Source organism: Vicugna pacos, chromosome 20 (assembly GCF_048564905.1).
Source record: "Vicugna pacos chromosome 20, VicPac4, whole genome shotgun sequence".
Classification (NCBI taxonomy): domain Eukaryota; kingdom Metazoa; phylum Chordata; class Mammalia; order Artiodactyla; family Camelidae; genus Vicugna; species Vicugna pacos.
In genome coordinates this window covers 4,871,277-4,898,628 of record NC_133006.1, presented here as the reverse complement: position 1 = coordinate 4,898,628, position 27,352 = coordinate 4,871,277, and the positions used below count along the sequence as shown (strand labels likewise).

At 40.0% G+C, this 27,352-nt stretch overlaps 2 long non-coding RNA genes across 2 annotated transcripts; one reads left to right on the top strand and one right to left on the bottom strand.

Moving 5' to 3' along the window:
• Window positions 1-329: 329 nt before the first annotated feature.
• LOC140687660 (uncharacterized) lies at window positions 330-1,328 on the bottom strand. Its single transcript, XR_012062078.1, has 2 exons — window positions 859-1,328; window positions 330-755 (listed from the first exon to the last, which is right to left on the bottom strand). It is a non-coding gene; the product is annotated as an uncharacterized lncRNA (long non-coding RNA).
• A 769-nt stretch (window positions 1,329-2,097) lies between these two features.
• Window positions 2,098-22,136, top strand: LOC140687661 (uncharacterized). Its single transcript, XR_012062079.1, has 5 exons — window positions 2,098-2,329; window positions 10,313-10,433; window positions 14,314-14,819; window positions 16,031-16,235; window positions 21,750-22,136. It is a non-coding gene; the product is annotated as an uncharacterized lncRNA (long non-coding RNA).
• Window positions 22,137-27,352: the final 5,216 nt, after the last annotated feature.

Genomic DNA, 27,352 nt, shown 5'->3' with positions numbered 1-27,352 from the left:
TTGTAAAATGACTATACCTCAATATAAAACTAAAACAAAAAATAATAAAAAATAAAAGATCTCATCAGACAAATTAGCTGTGTCATGAAATCACTGATGTATATGACCATATCCAAAAATATTTTCCTAACATCACAGTAATTCAACAAGTTAATGGCAGTTATCTCTGGTTACTAAGATTTCAGATGATTTTCACTTTCTCTCTCATATTACAATTACATGTTATTACATATCTATTCACTCTTCTCATAAATTCACTTTAATTTTTATAATTAAAAAACTAGAACATAGGGATGATATCACTGCTTAAAACAGCAAAACTCAAAAACTTGCAAGGTGCTGTAAAATGTTTATTATTCTGTCACAGTGACTTTTGTAACTAAAATAATTAATGTGGTTAAATGGTTAAGCCTGCAGTTTACTTCCCTCTGAAAATAAGTGTGTTGCCAATGAGTAGCTGATGCTACTCATTTTACTTTAAAGTTGGTGTGTTTCAGAAATCACTGCAGAGGATGATACGTAAGAGAAACAGAGCACCGTGCTTGTGAGCCAAAAAAACATGAGTTCATTGATGAGAGGAGAGTGAGCATCGGAGGAACCATCATGCAGGAAGTAGAGTTTAAACTGGGATATTGATACAGTTCGAGGAGTCAACTGTGAGGAATAGATAATCGATGCTTTAAGATCTTGCCAAGGAAGAGTACAGAAAAGAGAGCCAAGCCTGGAAACCTAGATAATCTCAACTTTAAGGAGACCTAAAGAAGAGATATTTAAGAGAGAAAATTAATGAAACACTCCTTTGTGGAAGGAAAACATGTCATTGAACAGGGTATGGTGTCAACTGCAGTTGTAACAAACCTTATGGAGCCCCGTTCATACTTTTATCCGTGCTCACTCAGTATCTGGTATAGAATCTCTGATGTCATAGCCCCTTATCTGAGCCACACGTGTTCATGACAGGCTGAAAGAATGAACACATCTCCTGGTTCCCCTGTTAGTGGATGGAGGGACCCCTAAATTAGGGAACTCACCAAAGTGTGGGTCCTTGCTGCCTGCTGTGAAAGACTTCACCCAGCAGAAGCAGAGGGGTGAAGTGAGCAGCCACTTCATTGCTTAAAAGAGGAAAAGAAAGAAAAGCAGGGAGAAGGGACGAAAAGCACTGGAGCCAGAAAGAGGCGCTCCAGCGGGGAGCCATCAGCCAAGGTGGGCAGTAGGGGCAGCTCCCGCCCTGGTCAGGACATGCGAACTTCTATGGGAGGATTCTGCCATTATGTCCTCATTCTGGCGTCACAGAGCCAATCAGTCCTCGCTGAAGTTTTTCAGTCCTTATGTGGGCTTTTCTGGTTGTTGTCATGGCAACCATCAGCTGTCATGGTGCTGGTGGGTGTGTCCTTTAGCAGCTAATACATCACAGTGAGCATATAATGAGGCTCAAGGTCCCCTGCACGTCAGATCCTCCGCCATCTTGGACTGGATTCTAACCAGTTCTTGTTTCTTCTCTTTGCAGCTGCCTCCTGAGACGTAGATGAGAGTAATTGGTTTCTATCTGAGGAAGGAGCAGGGGTATGATCCTGGGGGCAACAGCCTCGGTAACAAACAGGAAAGTTGTTTTTAACCGAAATGCCTGCAATCTGGTGGACCCAGCATACCCCTAGCCCCAAAATCTCCAAATATTCTGTTCAGCCATGAAAGTTCTAAGGGGAAATAGAGGAGTGATGTCAGTTAATCGCTGAGATAAGTGGTCAGAGTCCTCGCCATCCCCCAGGGCCTGCAGGCTTGTCCTAATCAACAGCTCGAGCCTGCTCTTCTGTGACTCAGGGAGGCCGGGGAGATGTCAGCTTTTCTGTAAACAAGAGGTGGGGGAGGGGGCACAGGGTCCTGCTCCCTTTCGCCCACATTAGCTCTCACTCAGTAACTGTTGGAGGGCTGGTGTATAAATACCCCAGTTTCCTCACCTCTTGGATGAATAATTCCAGTACATGTGCTCTACACTACTTCCCGGAGATGCTCCGTGTTTGCATTCTTGTTGTCATAGTGTTAGCTGGTGTAACAGTGGTGTGACTTTACTGGCTACCTTCCCTTCCCTGTCAGTTCCCCGTTCCTCTGCCAGTGTTTCCTCCACTGCCCACATAAATCACTCGCCCTCGAACCCTCGTCTAAAGAGCTACTTCTGGGGGAACCCAAACCAAAACAGCAGCAGGTTTGCAAGCAAACAAGTGAAGACTTAGGAAAGGTGCAAAAGTTGGCAATCTGCAAGTCATTATTTTACAGAAGAGAGCTTTTTCAGCTGTCAACTTTTAAGTCTAAGGTTGAACTGTAAAGTAGTCAAGTGAGTAATTATGGAGGACGTGGTGGGAACATAACAGATGACATTTGGGAAAAGTCTGTAAGTGAAAAGAGGAAACTATTGGGGAAATTTACTTGCCATTCAAGACTCTGTGTTGAATGTCACAGGCCTTGCTGACCTCCACACATCAGACCACCAGCCCCTCCTTTGTAGTGTGTGTGAGTAACAAAATACATCCAGCTTCCAACGGAGTGTGCAGGTGGTGACTGAGGCTAACTTTTCTTCAGATACTAGCGCTACCAGCCGGTGAAGCGAGGCAGGTGTGGACAGTGAGAGCGAGGACAGAAAGAACTGGGGGAGCACGTGAAATCATTCTCACAGCCTCAGAATGGAGTGTTAGAATTGCTGGGTCCATTTTAACCAGAGACCTTTGTGACAAAAATTATCTTCTAAGCCAGGGATGCACGTAAGGCACATTCAAAATTAGCTGAAGTAGAAGCTGTGGAATATCTGAAGACAAGCAGCTCACCCTTTTGACATCAACCAAGAACGCTAGTGGTCCTGTAGGAGGGAGGGTTTGCCTCTCAAAATTAAGAGGTTATTATTTTTTTTGAGACACACCTATGCATTAGGCTCTTAGACTAGCAAAGGGCAAACACACAGGAATGGGCTCATTGCATCTGTAAATGAATGAAGCAACTGGGTTCTGACAGATGGCTTAGCTTCCTCTTCATTTTAATTATTCTAGAAAGTCTCCACCTGCTTTATAAACAATGCTGTCCTATTTATAGGCAAAACTATTTTAAAAGCGGTTTAATAATTAAAATCCTTAAGGCTTTCTTGTCTTTTGGGGCAAAAAAAAATTTATTGCTCCTATAAAGAAGTCTCTGGTGTTTGGAGCACAACATGCAGATGTGTGTTCCAGGCAAGAGTGTGCATTTAGGACTTAATGCTCTTTACTGCATTTTGAGACTGGTGGTCAGAGTCACTTTGACTGAGTAACGGCCAGGGCTTTCTTCCTGATTCAATAGCTCACTGATGTTGAAATACAATATGTGCCCTAAATTCCTGTAAGATATGTGATTGGATTATTAATTCAATTGTCATTATGGTGAAGTATCAGACACTTTTTATGATTAAGCAAACAATTTGAGCTTGTTTAAATTTATGTTAAATAGCTAAGAGTGGAATATTACAATGGGGTTTGTAGCCAATCAAGGGTGACTTTACCACGATCGGTTTAGACAAAGATGCCTTCAACTCCTTCTTGCCAAAGCAGAAGCAAAGCATCACTCCCTGCAGTTTGCTGCCCTGATGGACCGCTGGTCCATATTCTCTCCACTCCCTGACAGGTTTGTGATACCCCTTAGGAAGTTTCCAACAGCCTGCCCTTCCTCAGTAGGAAGGAGGGCAGTATTCACTAGGAAAGAACCAGATGATGTGGTCATCTTGTTGCTGATGACAAGGTTCTTTTCCCATCAGAGAAGGAATTCAGAGATGAGACAGGGAGGTTAAGAAAATAAAGTGAGGATTTATTAAGGGATGAATGGTACACTCTCAAGGGGAGGCGGGCAGGCTCAGGGGAGCGGCTCCCCTGAGTGTCTTTGGCAAGTTGGTTACAGAGGGTATAAAAATGAGTGGGTAGAATATTCATTGGGGAGGGAAGCGTTTGGGGTCATATTCCCTGATTTTCATCCCAGCTCCACCTTCCCGAGGGGAGGAGGGATTTTTGTCCTAATTTAGTCTGGATCAGAAGTGTCATGGTGTTGGTGCGTGATGGGCACTTCTGATCTGCAAGGCTAATTTTATTGAAATGAGGGCATAATGAGCAAAAGGTTACATTCAGACACTGGAGAGTCCTGCCTTTTCCCGCCTTTCATTGTTGGCCTCCAGGCCACTTGTCACCCCAAACTGTGTGACCGCTCATCAGCCCAGAGGTTCCTGCTTTTCCTTCTCTGCCCAGGGACCCCCGGAGCTTACATGATGTAGTGTTTCCTGCATTTGGCCCATGCCCCTCCTTTCTGCCCAATTCCTGCCATTTGTCCTGCGTCCCCCTGTCTCTGTTCACATCTGCCTGCTCTAATAATCTGAATGATATTAAAAAAAAAAAACTTCTTGGAAAGTATGAGTAATATAATGTTGAAAACTTGAATGTGCCTTGAAGAGTAGCAAAGGTCTTTGTCTTATGGCTTCAAATGTACTTGGTTGGGAAGAAATTACCTGGGACAGCATAATCCGCAATCTGCATAATGCAATGCACCGAAGTCAGGGCTCATTGCTAATACCTCTCCCGTATCACTGTTAGAATTGTGGCTCCGGTGTCGCTATTAGCTTTTTGACGACTGATATTTATCCTGGGCAGTCCACTGCTATGAAATCTGGGTGGCTTAACCTTATCCCATCAGCAGCAAATTGGACTAAATGTGTGGGAAATGAGGCCGTGCTTCTAGGGGTCTTGGAGGTAAGGAATCTGCTTTAAAGTGCGGTAAAAATAATGTGAGATGAAATAAGCCTTTTCAAGATATGCTTTAAGAAACTCTGTCCTTTGAAATATCCATGCGGGACTTAGATGCCTGGAAACGGCCTGTCTGGAACAGAGCGCTGGAGCCTCCCAAGACTGTCCTTTTGTGACAGGTGATTGCTGATTATCGCCCCTGTATGATCGCCAGAGTTCTCTAGGAGAAGATGAGCATTCTATAATCACGCAGCACGACCGAAAAAGGCAGAATTTTTTTTAACCTTTGTGAAATGAACCACTGCAAGTAAGTTTCCTCTAAAGCTTTGGCATAGCCAACGTGAATTGGGAACTATTATTTTCAATGGCTCCACACTGTATGTGCAGGGTAGCATTACCTCCAAGATGACTGTGGCTTACTGAGAACTCGGAGCAACATGCTAAAAAGACAAATATAAAGAGACGCGATGAAAGCCACTTTCAGTCTTGGCTCCTTGTTGGTTACGATGTTGCAGCTGAGTGTAAAATGCTTTTAAAGGGGACACTAGTTTGTCCCTTAAGGGCACAGCAAGGATGAAGTGGAAACAGCTAGAGAAAATGAACAGATTCCAAAGGAAATGACATACTCTTGTCACTTTTAAATGTCATTTGATTTCAGAGGTCCTGTTTACCATCATTTAACAGTACAGAAAAGAGTGCGCCTTATTAAAGTATTACCAGCTTAAGCAGAAATCTGGGGAATCGATAAGAGATCATACTTAAAAACATAGCCTGGAGGAGGTGAAGTGCATTTTACATACTAGTTGACGCCCTCTCTTGGCGATAGCAGTCAACCCTAGATTGCTTCAAGAAGAACCATAAAATTGCAAATTAGTGAGACCTGAGTTGGTCTTATTGCCCTAGCTGAGTTCTAACACTTAAACTTAAAATACATGGCTGCGGGAGCTAATTAATACTGCTAATTTACATATTCAAGAGCCTTCCCGTAACACTCCTTCTCTCTTAACTAAGAGGAAATGACTCTTTCAAAGCCCACGAGGCTGTTTAAATAGTGAACTGGATTGAAATTTGCACTTTCCTTTCACACTGTTTCCAATTTTTCTTCAGCATCATATTCCAGCTTGAATTCTATCTTATATCCCATACTAGTTCCCCTCCCCAATGAACAGAAGACAAGGACTATTTGGTATCAAATGACACAATTTAAATAGAAAGTAATGTCTTAAATTAGCATAATAAAAAGTTTTGGAAGTGATTGTATACTCATAAAATGATGCCATCATGCATTTAAATACAGCAGAAAGCAAGCCTGGAATACATATTTGCAAATAAGACATAAGGAAGTGTCTATCAGAGTAGATTCACAACACATCAGAAATAGGATTAAAATACTTATATAGCTGTAATAAAAGAAAAGTTATGATTTACTTGATATCGATATAAATCTTCCCAAACTTCAAAGGTCTCTGATTTTGATATGATTTGGTTTTTCAAATAAATGGCACTTAAGAATGGTTAATATATGGAGAATGTCATTCTAAGTGCAGTAAGCCAGAAAGAGAAAGAAAAATACCATATGAGATCACTCATATGTGGAACCTAAAAAAAAAAAGAAAGAAAGAAAGAAAGAAAGAAAGAAAGAAAGAAAGAAAGAAAGAAAGAAAGAAAGAAAGAAAGGAAGGAAGAAAAGAAAAAGACAAATGAACATAAATGCAAAACAGAAACAGACTCATAGACACAGAGGGGTGGGAGGTGGGAAGGGACAGACTGGGAGTTCAAAATTTGTAGACACTGACAGGCATATGCAGAATAAATAAACAAGATTATACTGTATAGCACAGGGAAATATATACAAGATCTATGGTAGCTCACAGAGAAAAAAATGTGACAATGAATATATGTATGTTCATGTACAACTGGAAAACTGTGCTGTACCCTGGAATTTGGCACAACATTGTGAACTGACTATAACTCAATAAAATAAATTTTTTTAAAAAAAGAATAGCTAATACTGAAAAACAGAATAGTTTGCTACAAATGATGAAATGATACCGGTGGATATACAATTACATATTACAAAGTTAAAGACAAATATGGGTACATGTGCTGTCTGTACAGAAAGAGAAAAAAGCCTGAGAACCATGAAAGTCAAGTGAGAATCAGGTAACTCAACTTTAACCTTCTGTAGCATTTATTTAACTTTTCTTCATAAAATCTATCAATATGAAGGTTTTTTTTCTTTTGAAAACTTGAAAAGTTGCCTCAGACTTTATTTTACAAAGTACATATTAGCATTTACATTGGGACATCGGACCCCTCCTATTAACATCACCAAAATGTGTGAGGGAGATTTGAGGACAAGCTATGGGTGAAATAATGTGAGAGCAGGCAGAGAGCTAGATACGAGCAGAGAAAGGAGGACGCAGGCCAAATGGCAGGAATTGGACAGAAAGGAGGGGCAAGGGCCAAATGCAGGAAAAAATACATTGTGTAAACAGCTGGGATCCCTGGCAGAGAAAGACAAGCAGGAACCTCTGGGCTGATGAGCGGTCACACAGTTTGGGGGACAAGTGGCCTGGAGGTCGACAAGGAAAGGCGGGAAAAGGCAGGACTCTCCAGTGTCTGAATGTAACCCTTTGCTCATTATGTCCTCATTTCAGTAAAATTAGCCTTGCAGATCAGAAGTGCCCATCACGCACCAACACCATGACACTTCTGATCCAGACTAAATTAGGACAAAATCCCTCCTCCCCTCGGGAAGGTGGAGCTGGGATGAAAATCAGGGAATATGACCCCAAACGCTTCCCTCCCCAATGAATATTCCACCCATTCATTTTTACACCCGATGTAACCAACTTGCCAAAGACACTCAGGGGAGCCGCTCCCCTGAGCCTGCCCGCCTCCCCTTGAGAGTGCACTCTCCATCGCTTGTAAAACCCCCAGTTAACTTTCTCACCCTCCATGTCTTGTCTCTGAATTCTTTCTGTGGGGAGACAAGAATCTAATCACCGGCAACAATACGTGGGGACGACCTTGCGAGGAAGAATACGACATCCATAGGGCTTACAGCCTTCCGTGGTCTATGAATGACTATTTAAAGATACGCAGCAGAATCAACTTTGACGCATGTAAGATGTCCACCTTGATTTTAGAGTTTCAGTGATTTTAGTGCCCAAACCAGCTGAGCACACCTTAGACAAATCCTAGAGCTAAGACGGTAAGAAGGAAAAGTGAGACAGCTGGTCCTCCACTGGGAGGCTTTGACTACAGTTACAAGCTCCAGTTTTATAATGTGCCATCTAATGCACCCGGGTCTCCAAAGGGTAATTAATTCTTATGATTCCCTTCCTCTCGAAGGACAGAACGGCCGTTGAAAATTTTATTCTTCAGCACATTGTTTTCCTCTTTTACTATGCGTGCTGGCTCTTCTCAACTCCTAGATTTAATTGAATAGCACCATATTTTGTGTCTATTGTAAAAAGGGTGTACAGTTCCAGGAGAAATAATTTAAGAATGATAGAAAGCATTTACTTTTTTTTTTTAACATGACTCGTGTTCTCCTGCCAGAATTGCATATTTCTAATTCAAAAGCATGACTGGGAAATTCAATGAATGAGATGTTGTGGTATGTTCTCAAAGTCAAAAAACAAGTATAATTAATTATTAGAGTGCATGAGCCCATTATTGTTTTTCTAGGCTCTTATTGCCTTTTGTGAGTTCTTCTACTCTCAGCGATGGGAAACTTGATCCTAGAAGCAATGTGACCACGCATATTGCTTCCCCTGCATCTACTCAACCCTGAATAGTAGATGGGAGATTGTTGAAATAACACCAACTGAAGAAAGACCCAGAAACTCTGAGGACCCCACTTTCACTGCGCTTTCAGAAAACACTAGAAAGAGAAGTTGGGGACGGGTGATTGATGCCACACTCAGTATCCGGCATCAGCAGTGGTTGGAAATCAGCATGGTGTCTTTTGAAAGCTGGACATCATGGTTAGGGTATTGGTTTATGTCATCACCTAAAACAGTCTATTTACATAAACAAATTTGTGGTGGTAACTACTGATAAACCACTGACTGTTTATATATTCATTTCTGATTTTCAAAATAAGCTGTACATTAGCTTATTTGAACTTTACAGCCTGTTAGTAAATTACTTATGAGCAAACAGAAGCCCAGTAAAACATAATATTACGTAATATTATTTATTATATATAACATATAATATTTATATATAATAAATATAAAATAATATATAATAGGTAATGTGTTCAGTTCACGCCCCTTAGGAAGTACCAGGCCCTGGTGCTTTCTGGGGCTCAGGGATGCTCCAGGAGAGAACTGGCCAGCTTCCAGGCAGCATCGCTTCCGGAGCACGATGACAGTTCTGTCCTGTCTCTGTGCTGCAGGGCAGCCAGGGGACAAAGCCGAGGGGCCAGGGTCGCGGTGCTCTGCAGCAGCAGGGCCAAGGAAAACAGAAAAAAGTACCAGTACGAGGGCCGCCCTCCCAGCTCGATGTTTCTCAAGATGATAGACCCTTCCCGGGACTTTTTCAAAGTTCTCTCCTTTGGAAATCAAATAATCCCATTGTTGGCACGTCTGATTATCAGAAAATTCTTCCTTTTGTTGAGCATAAATACTGTCTAAATGAACAAGACTTTTGTTGACTACTATTAAAGAATAAAGGACATGCCATTAAATCTGAATTCAGTAAGGAGTCCCTTTGCTATCGGGAGCTATGATGACGCTCCGCTTTGTGATGTCGCAACTAAAAGCAGGAATCCGATTCGGTGAAGTAAACACTGCCCATGCCTTTGTAAACAGTGCTGTGAAATTTGCAAAAACACGCTAAGAGTGAATGGTAACAAGAGAAACAATCAATCCGTGTTTTCCCTCAATTATCATTTACTCTCAGCTCCTTTGTCTCGGGCCGCCTCTCTGGCACCATCTTCATCCTCTCCCCACCATTCCTCGCCCTCGAGTCCCACCTCCAGCTCCATCCTCCTCCTCCTCCCATGCCACCTGCGTGTCCTCCATACCCTCCGCCTTCCCACACGAACTCTCTCACTCAACTTCCCTTTTCCTCTGAACTTGTCAGAACGTGTCCCTTTAAAATTAAACCTTCTGAGGATTCGGAGGCTAAGCCCTCAGATTCTTATGTTCCTTGGACTAAAACTGAACTGTGAGTCATAGTCAAAGATTTTCCCAAAGGAACTAAAGGTCATCGCAGATTTCCTGCGGAATCAAAGATAGTCACTGAAACTTACCAACTTGGTTTCTCTGACCTATGTCAGCTACTTCATAGGCTGGTCAGTGAAAGCCAGGTCCTGCATCGGATGAACACCCCTCATGCAGAAAACCCTGAAAGTCCTCTCAGACGACAGTTGAGAGGAGAGCCCGCCGTCCTGTCCTAGGATCAGGCTCAGGCAGTCCCTAGAGCTTTGTCGAAGCCTGTTGATTGGAACAAAATTCAGCCTTGAACACTACAATCTGATGAAACTGTTCGTGACTATGACAATCAATTTCAAAAAAGTTTCCTTTTTTTTTTTTATTCTGATCTTCTTTCAGGTGTGGATTTCACCCAGGTGCTTTTAACACTCCGTTTACTAAAGTGATGGACCAGGACTTCTCCCACCGAGTGAAAAGGCCAGGGTGGACTAGCGAATTCCGCGCATCCGGAGGTAATCAGGTAAGCCAGCTTTCTCACACTCCTGCTGGGTCACGTGAAAGGAAGGCTGTTAAAATTCTTAACCTTCAACTCAAGCAGATGGAGGCCCCTAAACAAACCAAAACACTCCTGGTTTCTGCTCTTATTGCAAAAAGCCAGGCCATTGGAAAAGAGACGGCTACAGATTTAAGCACATCAGGTGCCTCGAACTCAGCCTTTCCAACATCCACCCAGGTCTCGAAGACAGGGTTCTGAGGAACCACAGGGGCTCTTCCCAATCCTCCCTCTTAACTGACCAGGAGAAACATTTCTCCAGATTGCGAATGGATCTCTTCCAGCCCTAACTGACACCAGAGCCACACTGTCAGCGCTCAATGTCACTGCTACAAAGCGGCCCCTCCTCGGAGTGCTAACACAGCTCAAACATGGGGGGGTCTCCAGCAAACCTCAAGAGGCTCTTGCCTTTGAACCTGTTCGCCTTTGTTCAGTTTTGAGAGACACATCATGTTCTTCTTGGTTTCTATCCATTTCTTAGACTTCTTAGAAAATCATCATGCCAGGACTTCCTTCTCCCAAAAGCAAGAGAGGGTTCTAGAAATTGACAGTAGTCATCAAGTAACCAACCAGGTGAATTGAATGGCATGTTGACACCTTTTATTTGCTCTGCCTCTGACAGCAAAGCAGATTCTGGAAACACATTCCATCTGTCCCTCTCAAGTCAGCTAGAGCCCTCTTTAAGGGTAAAACCTCTAACTGATGTTGGCACAATTAACACAGCACCTCCCGTCAAGATTCAGATAGGTCCCTCAAAGCCTCTTCCCAGAATGTATCAATACCCTATAATTAAAGATCTTTAACGTATGAAGCCCATAATAGACGATTACAAGGCTCAAGGTCTTAGTGACCCTTGTACGAGTTCCCGTCATACTCTTATTTGACTGGTGACAAAACCTAAGGGCTGAGGTTGGAGGTTTGTCCAGGACCCATGAGCAATAAACAATGATTGTTCTCCCTACACACCCCATTGTTCCCAGCCCTCGTATGTTACCAACATGCATTCCCACCCGAATCAGTGTTAACTGTACATTCTTGATTATTAATTACTATACACAGCACGTTGTTTAGTATTTAATATACACAGCACGTTGTTTAGTATTCCTGTTGATAAACTGGCCAAAACCTTTTTGCCTTCACTTGGGAAGGAAAGAAAAAATGCACCAGGACAGCAATGCCTCAGGGTTTTACTGAGAGCCCTTCTCATTTTATAAATCTTATAAATCTGAAGGCTGGTGTGGACGAAGCCACATTCCCCAGAGGTTCCGCCTTGAGCAGCTCGTGGGTGGCTTGTTCCTTTGTGCTCCTTCTTAAGCCCCTTCATAGGAAGGCGGCACCCACTTGCTAACATTTTTATCATTAAGGTTGCCAAGGAAAAATTAGTTTTCCCAAACCTAAGTTTGCCATTTAGGCCCTCTGATATCAGAAGAAGGACTGCACCTAGCTCCAGATACACTTCACGGCGTCTCAAGTTTCCCCAAACCCAAAACTAAGTACCAACCATGAGGTTTCCTTGGGCCAGTAGCTTACTGCTGAAATCGGAGTCCAAATTTCACTCTTAGCGCCACCCCTCTGTGTGCGTTGCTAAAGGACAGCAATCCCAGTGGTGTTTCATGGGAAGAACCAGATGACGTAGCGTTTAAGTAAGGCCTCACGGGAGAGTCTGATGAACCTGCTGCCCTTGGGCATCCCAGTCATCAGATTCTCTTTTCCTTTTTTTGTATAGGAAAAGGAAGGGAATGCCCTTGGGGTGCTCACCCCAAAATACGAGAGGCACCATCGGCACATAGGGTATTAGAGCCAGCAACTGACCCTGTGGCCAGGGATGCACCCCTGGCCTTAGAGCCAGCATGGCCACTGCCTTTTGGTTAAGACACCGAGAAAATCATTGTGGGAACCCCTTTAACCATTTTTCTACCTCATACAGTAGAAGCCTCCTGAATTCTCATCACATTCAACATCTCTGGCAGCACCTCACTTCTTTTCAAGTCCTTTGTTAACCGATCTTCACAGAACTTTTCTACATTGTGATAACCTTAACCTCCCACTCTTGCCCCTCTGGACAGCAACTCAGTCCCTAACCCCTACTTAACCACTGTTGGATCACCTTCTGACTCCTTGGGTTGATCTGAAGGAAATTAATTTGGGTAATGCTGACTTACGGTCTTTCTCTCTCTCTCTCTTTTTTTTTTTTAAATTTTTTGAGGGAGGTAATTAGCCTTATTTATTTATTTTAATGGAGATACTGGGGATTGAACCCAGGGCCTCATGCATGCTAAGCGCGCACTCTACCACTGAGTTATACCCTTCCCCCTTCATGGATCTTATTTTTAAAAGGTGACAATGGCAAACATGCTGGACATGCTAGTGTGACTTCCTTTGATGCTGGCGAAGCAGCATCTTCAACTACAGCTACTTTGGCCCAACAGGATGAATTACACAGGCTTGTACTTTAGCCAAGGGCAAAACTGCCAATAATTTATACCGATACGCTTTTAGAGTAGCTCGTGATTTTGGAATGTTGTTGAAGAAATGTGGCTTTCTTACTTTCAGCAGAAATAAAATTAAAAGTGGCCCCTATGTTTGGGAATTAATGGATGTAATACTTTTACCTGTCACGTTAGCCATTTATTAAGATTCCAGGGTGTTTTAAATTTGACTCTCTTGAAGCTGAGGGGAATCACCCTGCTGACATGTCCACAACAAATACCACCCTTAAATGAACCAACAGCAGCCAAATCTCTGTCATGGTCTGAAAAGATATTTCCCCAACTGGTAACTGAGAAAAGCTGGTTAAAGAAGTCCAACAATTGATCTCAGAGGAAAAAAAAATAACAAGAATAAAAATTCAATAATTGTTGGTCTGATAAAAAGAGGAAGCTCTGGTTTGGACCAAATAATGACCCAGTTTTATCAGAGATTCTAAAATTCCCACTTCTCACCACTGTACACGCAATAAGACATTGGTCTATTGACAAAGCGATAACCTTCATGAATCGATATTGATGGGGAAGCATTAACAAGGCCACAAAAATTCCTACCTCTCCTGTCCCCCTTGTCCAAAGTCCAACCCAGGGAAGCCTGTCAGCACTGCTACAGAGTTTTTAAGTTGCCCAGTGGACCATTCAAGTTCTGGAAAATGGATTTCATATAACTTCCTTTATCTCATAAATACGTTTAGTCATGGCCTGTATGTTTTCCACATTTGAATGAAGACTTTCTTGTTCTGTGGCTAAAGTCCTTTGGGAAATGACTTTCCCTACCTGGGGAACTCCTCTCAAACTTCACAATGACTCATGGCTCAGACGCATTTCTTACCAAGATTCAGTAAGTTTTCTTGAACGAATACTTCTCCATATACTATATGCCATTAGAACCATTGCCAGACAGTTTAAATGGTTTTATTTTTGTTGTACAGTTTTTTTCCTGTTAAATGATTGTTTTGTTAGGGGGCAAGTCCACTGTACTCTTTACTCGACCATTTCAGAAGGCATTCCCTGTCCAATCACTCCTGAGCGCCTTTGGGCTCTTCTTCAAACCAGACAGACTGCCAAGTTTCAATCAGAGTTCTGGCCGGGAATAGATGGTACATCTGAGGGTATTAACCTGGGTTTTTATGGAGGAGAGTTTAATGAAAATGTCGACGGTTTTAAGAAAAATCTAGTTTTAATGAAAGACCCGGGGAATGGAAATATTAGGAAGCCATTATTATGTGAGACCTTAAGGGGCAAAAGATGAAATTGTTTTAATGGAGACTGAAAAGAGCTAAAAGCCTTAGAAATGGGGCCATCCAATGGGCTGCATCTGTAATTCTTACTCCATTAATTCTTTTCTTTCTCTTCTGAAGCTTTAGTGATTAAACGTCTACTGGCCTGTTCCCATCAGTCAGCAAAATTCAGATGCAGGAAAGGAGCGAGGGACAGCAAAGAAACTCCAAACCATCTCTCCTCCCACTTTTCCATCACCTGTTGATGCTTCCTGTTGGGCAGCCCCCACGAGGAGACGGAGGGGAAGGGAGCCTAAGTGATACCAATTATAGAAGGCATCTCGTGTAGAGCGATACAAGGAAAGGGAGAGGTGGATTTAAAGAGGCAAGTGGGGACTAGCCAGCTCAACCACAAACCCAATTACTTTAAAATCTCTGTGCATACCACTACCTCTGATGCCTTTAGACTTTTTTGCTGCTGTGCATCCAGACTGAGATTGCCATTTCGCCTTACATCTTATCATTTAACCTTTTTATATTTGCACTTACTGAGACTTCTTGGCCTCATTTTAACTTCCGGCTCCCAGCCTGCTGAAGATGTCCCAGGCCTGCCCTCCTCTACGTTGCCGTGACCTGCTCCTTTTGAGGTAACTCTTTTGATCATCTCTAAGGATAAGCTAGATACAAAATGTGCTCCTAGGCAGAATATGAATTGAAGTATGTCTTGAGGTTATTTATATGTGAGAAAAAGTCTTACCATCAACAAGGCAGTAATTTAATCTTGGTAAAATTAATGAAAATGTCCCTTTTTTAAAACAGAATAATTCAAGAGAGCCAAATGTTTTCATTTTTCATCTGATAATATTAACATCATATACGGCATGGAGAAAAATATTCTTCTGTTGCTTCCTGTAGAAAGAGGAAATTCATCTATTTCATTGAGTACCTAAAAAAAAAATGCAGTTGAAAGGACTGTGGCTTAAGATGTTTTTAGTACATTTCAATTTTCGATGAGCATCTGACATGAGACGGCACACCCTCTGCTTTAGCAATAGCAATATGTTAACTGCTCTGAAGCCTAAGATATACAGCAAGACTATATGATTTGTTCCATGGATGCTTTCCCCTAATTACATCAACTACTAGTGTATAACGCCTTTAGTTTTTCTCAATTATTTTTCCATGAGAAACATACGAAACAAAAATGTTTAAATTGCGTCTATTCTTCATGCAAAATACTAGTGTGAAAACTTAGGGCTGCTGATATTATTATTCAAATTAATGTTATTTAGAAAAACATTCAATTTAATATCCTACTGTGTAATTGATAAAATTCTTCCTTTTCTAAAGGCCTAATTCATTATGGTTTATGTCCTTTACAAGAGAAGGATATCCTGTTTATTTTCAAGTGGGTAGATAGTGGGAGAGAGAGAGGTTTTGAAACACCTGGAGCCAACGCTGATCTGCAGAAGGCCTTCCAGATCATATATGAATGTAACTTGATGACAATTGTAAATATTTACCTGATGTTACAATGTTCTGTTAAGGTGAAAGTAACTTTCTAGGCTATCAATAGTAAGAAACAAATTTTGATCAATTATGCTACAGAAAAGTTACGTTTCATTTCCTCCACTTGTGACTTTAACAAGCTATCAGAGAGTCTACGCCAACAAAATGTAGGAAAACTGAAGCATTATTAAGAGGATAGATTAGGCAGGTAAACAATAAAACTGTCTTTATTCTAAATTTTGTGATGATTTTGATGGTTATCAGCTTCAAAGTTTGTAATTTGTAAAATATTTTCTCACTTCATGTAAATATTCAATTTTTTACCTACTGTGTTCTTTGGCTTAACTAGGGTGTAAGAAATTGTACGAGCTTCATGCCCCACAAAACCTAGACCTGCTGCTTACTGACCATCTTCCATCACACCTTTCGCTTCAACCCTTATTTGACCAACTCCCCCTGCCCTGCAACCAACAACTCCCTAGTAGAAACCCCTGGGTTGACAGAGGATGATCTCAAAGCCAGAAGAATCCGTTGACTCTGTAGCAAGCCCTAAGGTAGGATGGTCAGATAATGAGCTTGTTTTTGTCTGGGATCAGGAATGATTAACCAGGACAGACATTTGGTGGGAGTGGATCACCCCTGGTGTTCGCTATTAAATCCCACCCCATTCAAAATACTGACATTTCTATTATAAATGCCTGGAATTGAGGTGAAATTATTCAGATGAGCTAGAGGGGCTTTTTAAAGCTAACTTCTTTCCCTTTATCTGAACTACTCTAGCTAATTCGGGAGTCACTGACAGCAGATAATCAATGTTTCCCTTCTCTAGCGATGACAATTTAAGTCTATATGCTTGCATGTATTTCAATTTTCCCCCCAAAAGGCAAAATAAAGGACAAGTTTTCAAATTCTTCTTCAGGAAATTCACCTTCCCCCTTTGTCATATGGCGTCCCACTTTCTTCTAGAAAAAGTAAATGAATCTTCGTATACTGTATTTGGCTTTATGTCTTGCATTTTAGTTATACATCAAATTGACTGAATTCTCCGATTATTGTATAAATTAACTGAGGCTAGAGAAAGTATCTAAATTCTTCAAAAAATAATAAGGTCAGAAGTATTTATTAAGATATGAATACAATTTGATTGTTCCCAGTTTTCGTGTGGTCAGTTTGTGTGGTTAGTCTTCGATTACATATTTACATTTGATGTGAAAAAAGGTTGGTTCTTGGTTTTATTGAATTATTTCTCTTTTACTCTGGGAATATTCTAGTTTTGAATTGGTTTTAATTTTAAGGATTTTATATCTTTATTTTTTGGTTATTTGGTCAATTTAAACATTATTAAATATACGGGGATTTTTTTTCAAAGATAAGATAGAGGACAAAATAATATATATAATTCAATATCTTTCTACTACAATTTTTACTAAAAGAAATGAAATCTTTATAATATCTAAGTTCATAAAATATTATTCATAAAATGTATTAAGATAGTATGTTATAAAGAGATTTAGTTAGATATAGTTTTATTAAAATATTACACAACAGCAATATAACCTATAAAAAATAAAAACGTAACCTAAAAATGTAAAATTTAACTTTAAAACAGCTAACAAAGATATATTAGATACTATATCAGATAATGTGATGTTCTTATAGTATATTAAGAATTTAGTTGCACATTTCACTGGAGAATTAAATAGATAAGATTGATAATGTGTTCTTAGGACAATTTTCCAGTTGAAATGTTATAGTGAACATTAATTTGTACTGCGGTAACAATCAATTGGCCCTTAAGTGACACTGTCGCTGAGTCTGTTGTAAACAGTGCAAAGTAATCCAACTGACAGTGCAATTTCATTCCTGAGAAACTCAGGAAAATCTGATCTTTTGAACTGATAACTCTGTTGCATATTTTAAGAAATTAATTGTGTTTGAGTAAAAGGCAGATAACAATATGTGAGGAGCTTCTATGAAAATGTTATTCATCAATCAAAATATTTTTCGCTAAATAGCCCTGCCCGACCAACAGAGACCAATCTGCTTGTCCTGGCGATCAAATTCTTGAATTCCATCTTTAACAATGCTTCCTGTTTTATTTCCTTCTACATATCTTTCAGGAATTTCTTTGCTTTAACAAAATCTCCTCCAAATACTGCAAATGCACGATGTCACCACTCTTTCTTGCAATTCCAAGGTAAAAGAGGAGAAGGGGAGAGATACTCTGTTTGTTCTCCTGCCTACGTCAATTTTTTAATCTTCCCTTACAGCTTAGGTTTCCTTTTCTCCGCTAAGACTTCTAAGGTTATTTCTTCTGCCCTTCCTTCCTTCTGACCCCAGCAACCCTTTAACCTCTTGTTTACAAGTCAGTAGTAGCCCTGCTCCTTTGATAGTCCCATGGCCTCACACTTCTCCCCGTCTGAGTGAACACACTTGTATTTTGCACTCTGATGCCGTTTCCTTATTGCAGCTATCCTGCACCAGCGCTAGCTCTGCCTCTGATCTTTGACATCATCTGGGTTTCTGGGGCCTATTTATTTTGCCTTAGTTTATCCACTCTGCCTTCTTCACGTCCTACGTTCATTGCCTGGACCACTTTCACAAATCTTCATCCTCAAACCGTGCCTACCTCACACACTTACCTTGCTGCACTCACCTGGAAAATCTCCCCTAATTAGCACCATAATCTGACTTCACTGTATACAATACCTAAAAGACTGAGTCATTGCTGGGGGGAGAGCATGACCACGTACCAGCGCTAGTGCAAATCTAGAGACTTAACCTCAGCTGAGTCCTCGGTGTTCCGTGCAAATCCTCTTGTGCCTGACCTAGCCCCCCGTCATTCCTTCTCTTCAGTCATCTGCCCAAGCTTTGCCCTGTTCTGAAGACTTTTGACAACACTCATCACATTCATTCTCAATAGACTTTGTTTCTTTTTTCTCCAGCTCTAACTGCGTGGGTTAAATTGAATGCGTTAGCCATGAACTCCTTCTAGTTCAAAATCATCATGACAAAGTTGACAAATTTGCTGTGATGTTCCTTCATTTAGTCTCTGAGAAAAAGACAGTACTTCCCCTCTTCAATCCCACCAATTCGTCTCCAGAAAATAGCTTCTTAATATCTACTTCAATGCATTAGTTTCAGCCTTCTAAGTGCTTTTCTTGTGCTTACTGTTTTGACCTGCCCCCTCCCACCCAACTATTCATTGTCTACATCACCACCACAGACATATTTCTAAAATATAGGTCCGATGATATGATTCTTGGCTCAAAATTCTTAATGTCTCCTCTTTGACTTTGTTCATAATCCACATGTCTTCACCTCACCAGCCAGGACTGTAATGAGTTTGGCTTATCACTCACCTGCCTTCCAGCTACACTCCACCTCTTGCATTTCTGTGATGTCTTATATTCTATTGTGCTTCTGGGGGATGTTTTATTTTATTTTATTTTATTATTTTATTTCATGCCTTTGTACATGTTGCTTCCTCTGCCTGGAAGTCTTTCTCCCTGGAAAAAATTCCTACATGTAATTCAAAGTTTGAGTGATCTATGACGTTTGCCTGGACAACCTCCCTTCGAACCTTCTGGTCCACTTTTTTGGGTCTCACACTTTTCTTTATGCCCTGGAGCATTGTTCTTGCATTCTGCCTTTTGCATTTGTGGGTGTAGTGTGTGGGTAGAGATAACTTTGTTCACCCAAGATCACACAAAAATTAAATACAAACTGCTTTTCCCAAAATTAGTTTATTGATAAATTGATAACCATAAAATGATCTTACTTCTTTTTTTTTTTCTCAGACATCTCATATAAAACAATGCTAAAATTGTCTTACTCCATGTGTTTGGCACTTAGGGTAAAGTAAACTGTATCATATAGCACATGCTATATTGTATATTTACTTTGTGTGATTGTTTCCTTTTATTAAGTAGTGGACATTATTGAGCAAAGTATCTAGTACTGTCAATCCAATCCTAGGCATAAAGGATTGGATTAAAACATATATAATCTGTTGGTATGTGGGTGGCAGTGACAGCCTTTCGAAAGGACGATTTAAAAACTATGTTTAGATATTTCATTGTAGACATAGGAAAATGCTCATCATTTATCTTATTCTTGTCCATTCTTCATCCCTTCAATATATACTTATTGAACATCCAGTAGGTGCTCAGGCTCTGGGTGAGGTAGTTGATGGTTATATGCTGGTTGTATAACATAGTTACGGTTCTGGTTTCATGATAATTATTGTTCTTACTCTTGCCACTTCAGTTACAAATACATGACAGTATATACCAGATAAGGAGAGAGTAGATGTAGCTGATCTAATATGAGCATTTACAGGTATGTGATAGAAAAAGACATACTAACTCATGTCAACACTTGACTGGAGTTAGAAGTAAAATTTCCATTAGATTTCTCCATAAGCTTCCCTTTAATCTCCGTGCTGATGATTAGCTGATCAGGATCTTTATTAGAAAATATATACCCACCTCACAGGAAAAGGAAACTTTTCGATTATTAGTAGATACACAGGTCAGAAAAAGTGTGGCCACCTCCTGTTTAGAAACAACGGGAGAAAGCAGCCATTTTGAAGTACCGTCATGCATCAGCATGTGAGCCATGCTGACATGCTGTCCCTGTTCATATAACAGCCTTGCTATTTGTAGTCTTGAGCTCATTTTACCAACAAAGGTTCAGATATTCAGAAAAGATAATATTTTTCCCATAAGGGCACACATCCAATAAATATTAGAGCCAGAATTTTAATTCAGGACAGTACTTGTCCTGTTACCAAGTTGCTATATGATTAACATCACTAAGGCTGAATGGATTTTCATCTGACCAAGGACACATCACTGTCAGGTTCTGACTGAGGAAGGAACTGTAGAGTAGTCGACCAGCAGATCAAAGAACCAGGCTGGGAAAGCATATTTTCCTTCAATAAAACCATATTCCACAGATACCAAAAAAAGAAAATGTGCGTAAGAGTCAGTGTGAATATCTCAGCCCTTAGTAGACAAGACACCTGAAAAGGAAATTACACTTTTGAACAAAATGAACAGTACAACCAAACGGAGATGTCAATGGGAAAGATTTAATAGATGAAGAGATATATATATACCTCCATCTGACAGAGTCACATGATGAGTTGACAGGGAGAACTATTTCTGGGGGGAAAAATACTATACTGGATGAATTAGTGTCAAGATCTAGACCTCATACTTTTAGCATTATCCTGTAGGAATTTAAGCCCTCAAATCTATCCATGAAGGTTTCTTCTTCTGCTTTAGAGCATGGATAAACTAACACAAGTTCAACGTAACATCATTTCCATGTTCCTAGTGTTCCATGAGTTTCCAACTGAATCTAATCCGAAAGTAACAGTGATTTCTTTTTGTAGATCTGGGATTGGCTTTTTTGGATTCCATATTTGTATAAAAATGCTTAAAATAATTTCAGCCTTAAACGACTTGGATTTTTTTTTCTCCTAAGGGAAAAAGATTAGAAAGGTCTGTACATAGTTAGAAACCCCTTAGAGTCATTCCTTGGTTTAGTATTTAGTAATTTTTGAGTGCCTATTTTGTACCAGATTCTGGCATGTGCCAAGAATACAGAAATGCACTAACAGTTTCTGCAGCAATCTAAGGGGGAAAAAACACTTTGCAATTAATGTTTTAAAAATGCTTTACAATAGTCAGCCTGAAATGCAAAGTGTACCTGGGGAAGTCATATAAGCAATCTATAAAACAAAGATCCAATGGCATCCTATCTTCTAATACACACACATTAATTTTTTTTCCAACACTGTGAGGTCTTTATCCCCATAAACAACAACAAAACACTTTACAGATATGTACCATCTTGATATGGACCCCAATTCTTCCACAAATATGTGCTGCCAGTATAAATCCTAACAGAAGAGCAATTTGCTGTTGATTATTCTAAGGTGAGACTGACATTAAAGGGGACTTAATAACCTCCTTGCAGATCTCTTGGCAATGCTATTGTCAAGAACCTGTTAGAAGTACAGGACTGTTTACTCCCTATACTGTATCCATTCCTACCAGATCTGGTAATAGGACCTGGATCTTCTGTGGGAAATGACTATCCTTCCGTTCCACTGCCAATCAAAGCACCTGTATCCTTCTTGCCCAGAAGTCAACAAGGGACCCAGACCAGAACAACTTGAGTCTCTTTTCAGAGCATTTTTAATCTTGAGTCAAAGGATGTAAAGCACAGATTAGTTGGAGCTGATTTGTCTCCTGCAGCAGGACCCTGAAGAGCAATCCCATTAATCCTGAAGCTCATATTCTCCTGTTGCATCTCTGGTCTCTGAACAGAACTTCCCCGCTCAGCCGTGGCTTCACTATCCTTGGTTTCAGTTACCCACCACGAACTGAAGTTGGAAAATAGTCGATGGAAAATTCCGGAAATAAACAATGTATACGTTCTAAGTTGCAGGTCATTCTAAGTAGTGAAATAAAATCTCACACCACCCTGCTTTATTCCGGCCCAAGCCTGAGCCACCCTTCTGTCCAGGGCATCCACTCTGTTTACACTATCAGTCATTTAGCAGCAGTGTTGGTTATCAGATTGACTGTCAAGGCATCACGGTGCTTTTTGCTCAAGCAACCATTATTGCACTTAATGCTGCCTCAAAGTGCGAGAGCAGTATTGCTGGCAATTTAAAAAAATGCCAGAAAAGAAGCTGTAAAGGGCTCCTTAGATGAAAAGGTGAAAGCTCTTACCTTAACAAGAGGTTACTAACATCTCCAGTAAGAACGGAACTTCTATGTGTGAAATTGTGAAGGAACGAGAACTTCATGAAAGTTTTGCCGTTGCACCTCAAGCTTCAGTGGTTGCAGCCACAGCCTGTGATCAGCGCTTTGGTTAAGATGGAAAAAGCATTAAATTTGTACAAGATATGTTGAGAGTGAGGGGTACATTCACATATGAATTTTTATTACAGCATAATGTTATGGTTATTCCTTTTTATTATTACTGTTAATCTCTTACCATACCCAATATATAACCTTTATCATAGGTGTACATATACATGAAAAATTATATACATACGTTCATTGCTATCTGCAGTTGCAGGCCTCCACTGGGGTCTTGGAACATATCCCCAGCAGATAAGGGGAAATACTGTATTTTCTTCAGTCAAGCCCTCCCCTAGATAGTAGGGATAAATGGTGAACAATACAGATGTGGTGTTTCCTCTCATCATGTGTATGTTTATTTTAAAAAAATCTCAAATATGAGTTAATTACTAACTGAGGTACATAGGTCAGAAAAAGGGAAAAAAAGAAAAGAATTGGGATTGAGCATAGCAGTTAGGCGCCTGTTTTAGTTAATATTGTGGAAAACCTCAAGGCATTCCAATCCCCACCTTTCTTGGTAAGTGGTGTTTTGGAAATTTGTTGAGAATTATGGTTTAATTCGGTTTATATAGGTAGATGCATATGAGCTCAAAGTGAAAGCAAAGAGAGCTAGCAGGCTCCACCAGCAGTTTCACTTCCTGAAGAACCTGTTGCATAAACAGAAGGAAATTTATTTAGTAGAATGAAAATGATGTGAAGCAATTATAGCACTATTAAACTTACATGAGATGAGTAAAAAGCACTCAACACCTCAACATTATGTACTTAGAGCGCAGGTATAGCTAAGAGGTAAGAGGACATTGCACGGCAGTAAAACATCAACTTTCATGATGGTAGTCAATGTTCCTTCACATTTGTAGTCTTTCTGTTAAATTGAAATGTATGTTTCCATTGGAAGAAAGACAGGCATATTATGAATTTCGCTATAGTAATCATTGCTCGTGGCTTAAATAAAAACAAAAACAAAACAAATGAACAAACTAGAAAATTATCATCAAAAAAGAAATTTGCCAGAAGACTGAAAACATAAATTGAAGTGGAGAAAGGTGTAATTTGAGACTGAATATTTATTTATTTGGAAGATTAATCTTTTTCCCCAATCTAAGGAGCATGTAACAACAAAACCATCTGTTAGAGCTAATGCATAATTCTATAAACTCTTAACTTCTTTCTTAATTAAAAATATTTGTAGGAGAGCTAATTACTTCATTCATTGATGGATTTATAATATTTCTTATTTATCATTAAATTGGAGTTCTGGTATAATATTATAAATATTAACCATAATATAAGTTATTCATACACAGCAGTTAATCCAAATCTCAGGGCGAAATTGAAATCATAATTTGAAACAGGAGTTTGATTATTTAAGCTTGCTTTCTGACTCCAGCTGTATATATTTGCAACTATATTTTTCATCATTATCTTTTTAAAACCTTTGGAGAAAACTTAATATGTTTGAAGTCTTCAAGAAAAGACGTATTTACTAACTGCAAAAATTTTCCTAGTTCATCCATGAAAATGCACTTGAGGGTTCTATGAAAAGTTTCTAAATTACTAAAACATGAGATACCATAGGTTGTTTTCTGATTCTACCTTTAAAGGTATATAAATTAAGTTTTTTTTTAAGAATTCAATTTCCAAATTATTTTGCCTTAATTTTGTGATATAGCTCCCTGGTATTTTTTTTTTTGATAAAGGACATAGTTGAAATGGATAAATATGTTGTTTAAGCCTCCAAGTTTTCCAGTATATTCAAATTTGACCTCATCTATTTCAAACGCCAAACATACTTTCCTCACATCAAAATGGCTAAAATAATTTATTTCTGAAAAGTGTTTATTGACTTCCTATTAAAGCATCATATGGTACATTGTAGAATTAACTGAAATAATTATGGTGCCCAGACTCCACTGTAACCTGCTTGTCATCAAACACATAGTATGAATGTATTCAGATTTTATTTATTTTGATGAAACAATTTTTTAACATTTTTTATTGAGTTATAGTCATTTTACAATCTTGTGTCAAATTCCAGTGTAGAGCACAATTTTTCAGTTATACATGAATATAAATATATTCATTGTCACATTTTTTTTTTGCTGTGAGCACCACAAGATCTTGTATGTATTTCCCTGTGCTATACAGTATAATCTTGTTTATCTATTCTGCATATGCATATGCATCTACAAATTTTGAACTCCCATTCTATCCCTTCCCACCCCACTCCCCCTTGGCAACCACAAACTGTATTCTATGTCTATGAGTCTGTTTCTGTTTTGTATTTATTTATTTATTTATTTATTTATTTATTTATTTATTTACTTACTTACTTACTTACTTACTTACTTATTTTTTAGATTCCACATATGAACGATCTCATATGGTATTTTTCTTTCTCTTTCTGGCTTACTTCACTAAGAATGACATTCTCCAGGAGCATCCATGTTGCTGCAAATGGCGTTATGTTGTCAGTTTTTATGGCTGAATAGTATTCCATTGTATAAATATACCTACCACCTCTTCTTTATCCAGTATCTGTTGATGGACATTTAGGCTGTTTCCATGTCTTGGCTGTTGTAAATAGTGCTGCTATGGACATTGGGGTGCAGGTGTCTTCTTGAAGTAGGGTTCCTTCTGAATATATGCCCAGGAGCAGGATTCCTGGGTCCTATGGTAAGTCTATTCCTAGTCTTTTGAGGAATCTCCATACTGTTTTCCACAGTGGCTGCACCAAACTGCATTCCCACCAGCAGTGTAGGAGGGTTCCCTTTTCTGCACAGCCTTTCCAGCATTTGTCATTTGTGGACTTTTGAACGATGGCATTTGGATGAAACAATTTTTAATGGATGAAGAGACTTTCATTTTTAAGCATCTATCACAATTTATTTAGCTATTTGTTTTTCATTTTTCTTTCAATAAATTTGAAATATATTCCTTTTCAAAAATACGTTCACACATGAGTCTGATTATTTTATAAGGATTAATAATTAGAATTAAAATTATTGAATCTGTGAGAGTAGCCATGATGGTGGAGTAGGAAGACAATAAGATTACGTCTTCATATGGACATATCAAAATTACACCTATTTACAGAACAACTATCGATACAAAAGAGCAAAATAGCAGAAAAGATCTTCTACAACTAAAGATATAAAGAAGAAACCACAACAAGATGGATAGCAGTGGTGGACACACAGTTTAGTCAAGACCCATATCCCTAGATGGATGACCCACAAACAAAAGAATTATTATAATTGCAGGGTTTCTACTGAAAAAGCAAGGGGTCCAAGCCACACATTGGGCTTCCCCTTGTCTAGGAAGACGAGCCCCCAGGATGTTTGGCTTTGAAGGCCAGTGGGGCTTAACTTCAGGGGAGCCAGAAGGCTGCGGGAAACAGACCCTGCTATTCAAGGGCACACTCAAAACCTCACACATTCCAGGAACCAGAAGAAAAGAAGTAACCTGATAGGAGCCTGGACCCACATAATGACTTTGGAGTGTCTTCCAGAGAGACAGGAGGCAACTGGAGGTCACCTTGGGGACACAGACACCAGTGGCAGCAACCAGCTTGGGGAGCAAGTTCAGAGCAAGCTCTGCTTAGCGGACACTAGCCGTGGCAAGCACCCCTACCTTACTCGTGCTGGTGCTTGGCTCTGCCCGCTGGCCTGTCAGCACCAGTACTGGTGCCTCACGTCAAGCAGCTGGCCCAGAGGGGGCACAGCCCTGCCAACGAGGAGCCTGGATGCTCTAAGATCTCCTGAACCCACAGTTGCCCCAGGATCTGCCCAGGATCTTTTGGTCCTTTGCCCAATTTTATCCCTAAATAAATTATTTGATATTTTTAGTGTCAAATCTGCCTTTAGTAGCACAAAAGTTTTGCATTATACCATTATAATTTGTGGTTCCTTACAATTATTCTTATCTCATTCAGTGTATTTTTCAAATGACATTTTATATCAGTGAGAGATTTTATCATCCCATCTTTCATTACATTCTTCACACAAATACATTTTTTTCTTGAATGTGGCTGAGATCACAGATCACAAAGCAGATAATAATCGAAATGGATTTCTTATTTTGTTAAGGCTTGTCCAAATTATGCTTGTCTTCTGTTTCAAATGTCATGTTGTTTTGTTGGAGGTTTTTTTCCCTAAAGGACCTCCTTTTTCAGTTGGGAAACGGGCGAAAGTCTATTTATCCCAATTTCTCCCTCAACCCTCGACCCTCGCCCGCAAGCATGACAGTGAGCTTCCCTTGCATTATATGGCTGCCCTTCTGCATGCTTTTAGAAAACTCTTCCCCTATCTTAAGAAATTCGAACAGCTCAGATTAAAGTGACATCACCAAGTTCAGGAATTCAGCATTTTGAGGTAATGAGGGCCCTAACTCGACAGTTTTCTTAGTTTTTCCCCCACAGTTGGCCAAATTGTTGCCTCCAAGTCCCCTTGTTTATCCTGCGTCCTGGAATAGATTTGTGCTCTAGAAGGTGTATGTGACTAACAGGTGCAAAATAACTTTATAAGTTTAACAAATATTCAAATATAAAAGGACACCTTTTAAGTCACCGTGCCCGGGACCAGGGATTACAGCAGTGAACGCAAGAGTCAGGACACCAGCCCTCATGGAGGGGCCGGTGGAGCGGGGATCACTAAGCAGACAGCATTCATTGCATAAACAGCTTGAGAACCACGAGTCTAACGGTAGCATGAAGGGAAGCACACGGTGATGTGTGACCGCGCAGCGGAAGGAGCTGGCCTCGCCTGGGAGATCGGAAAGCTTGGCTG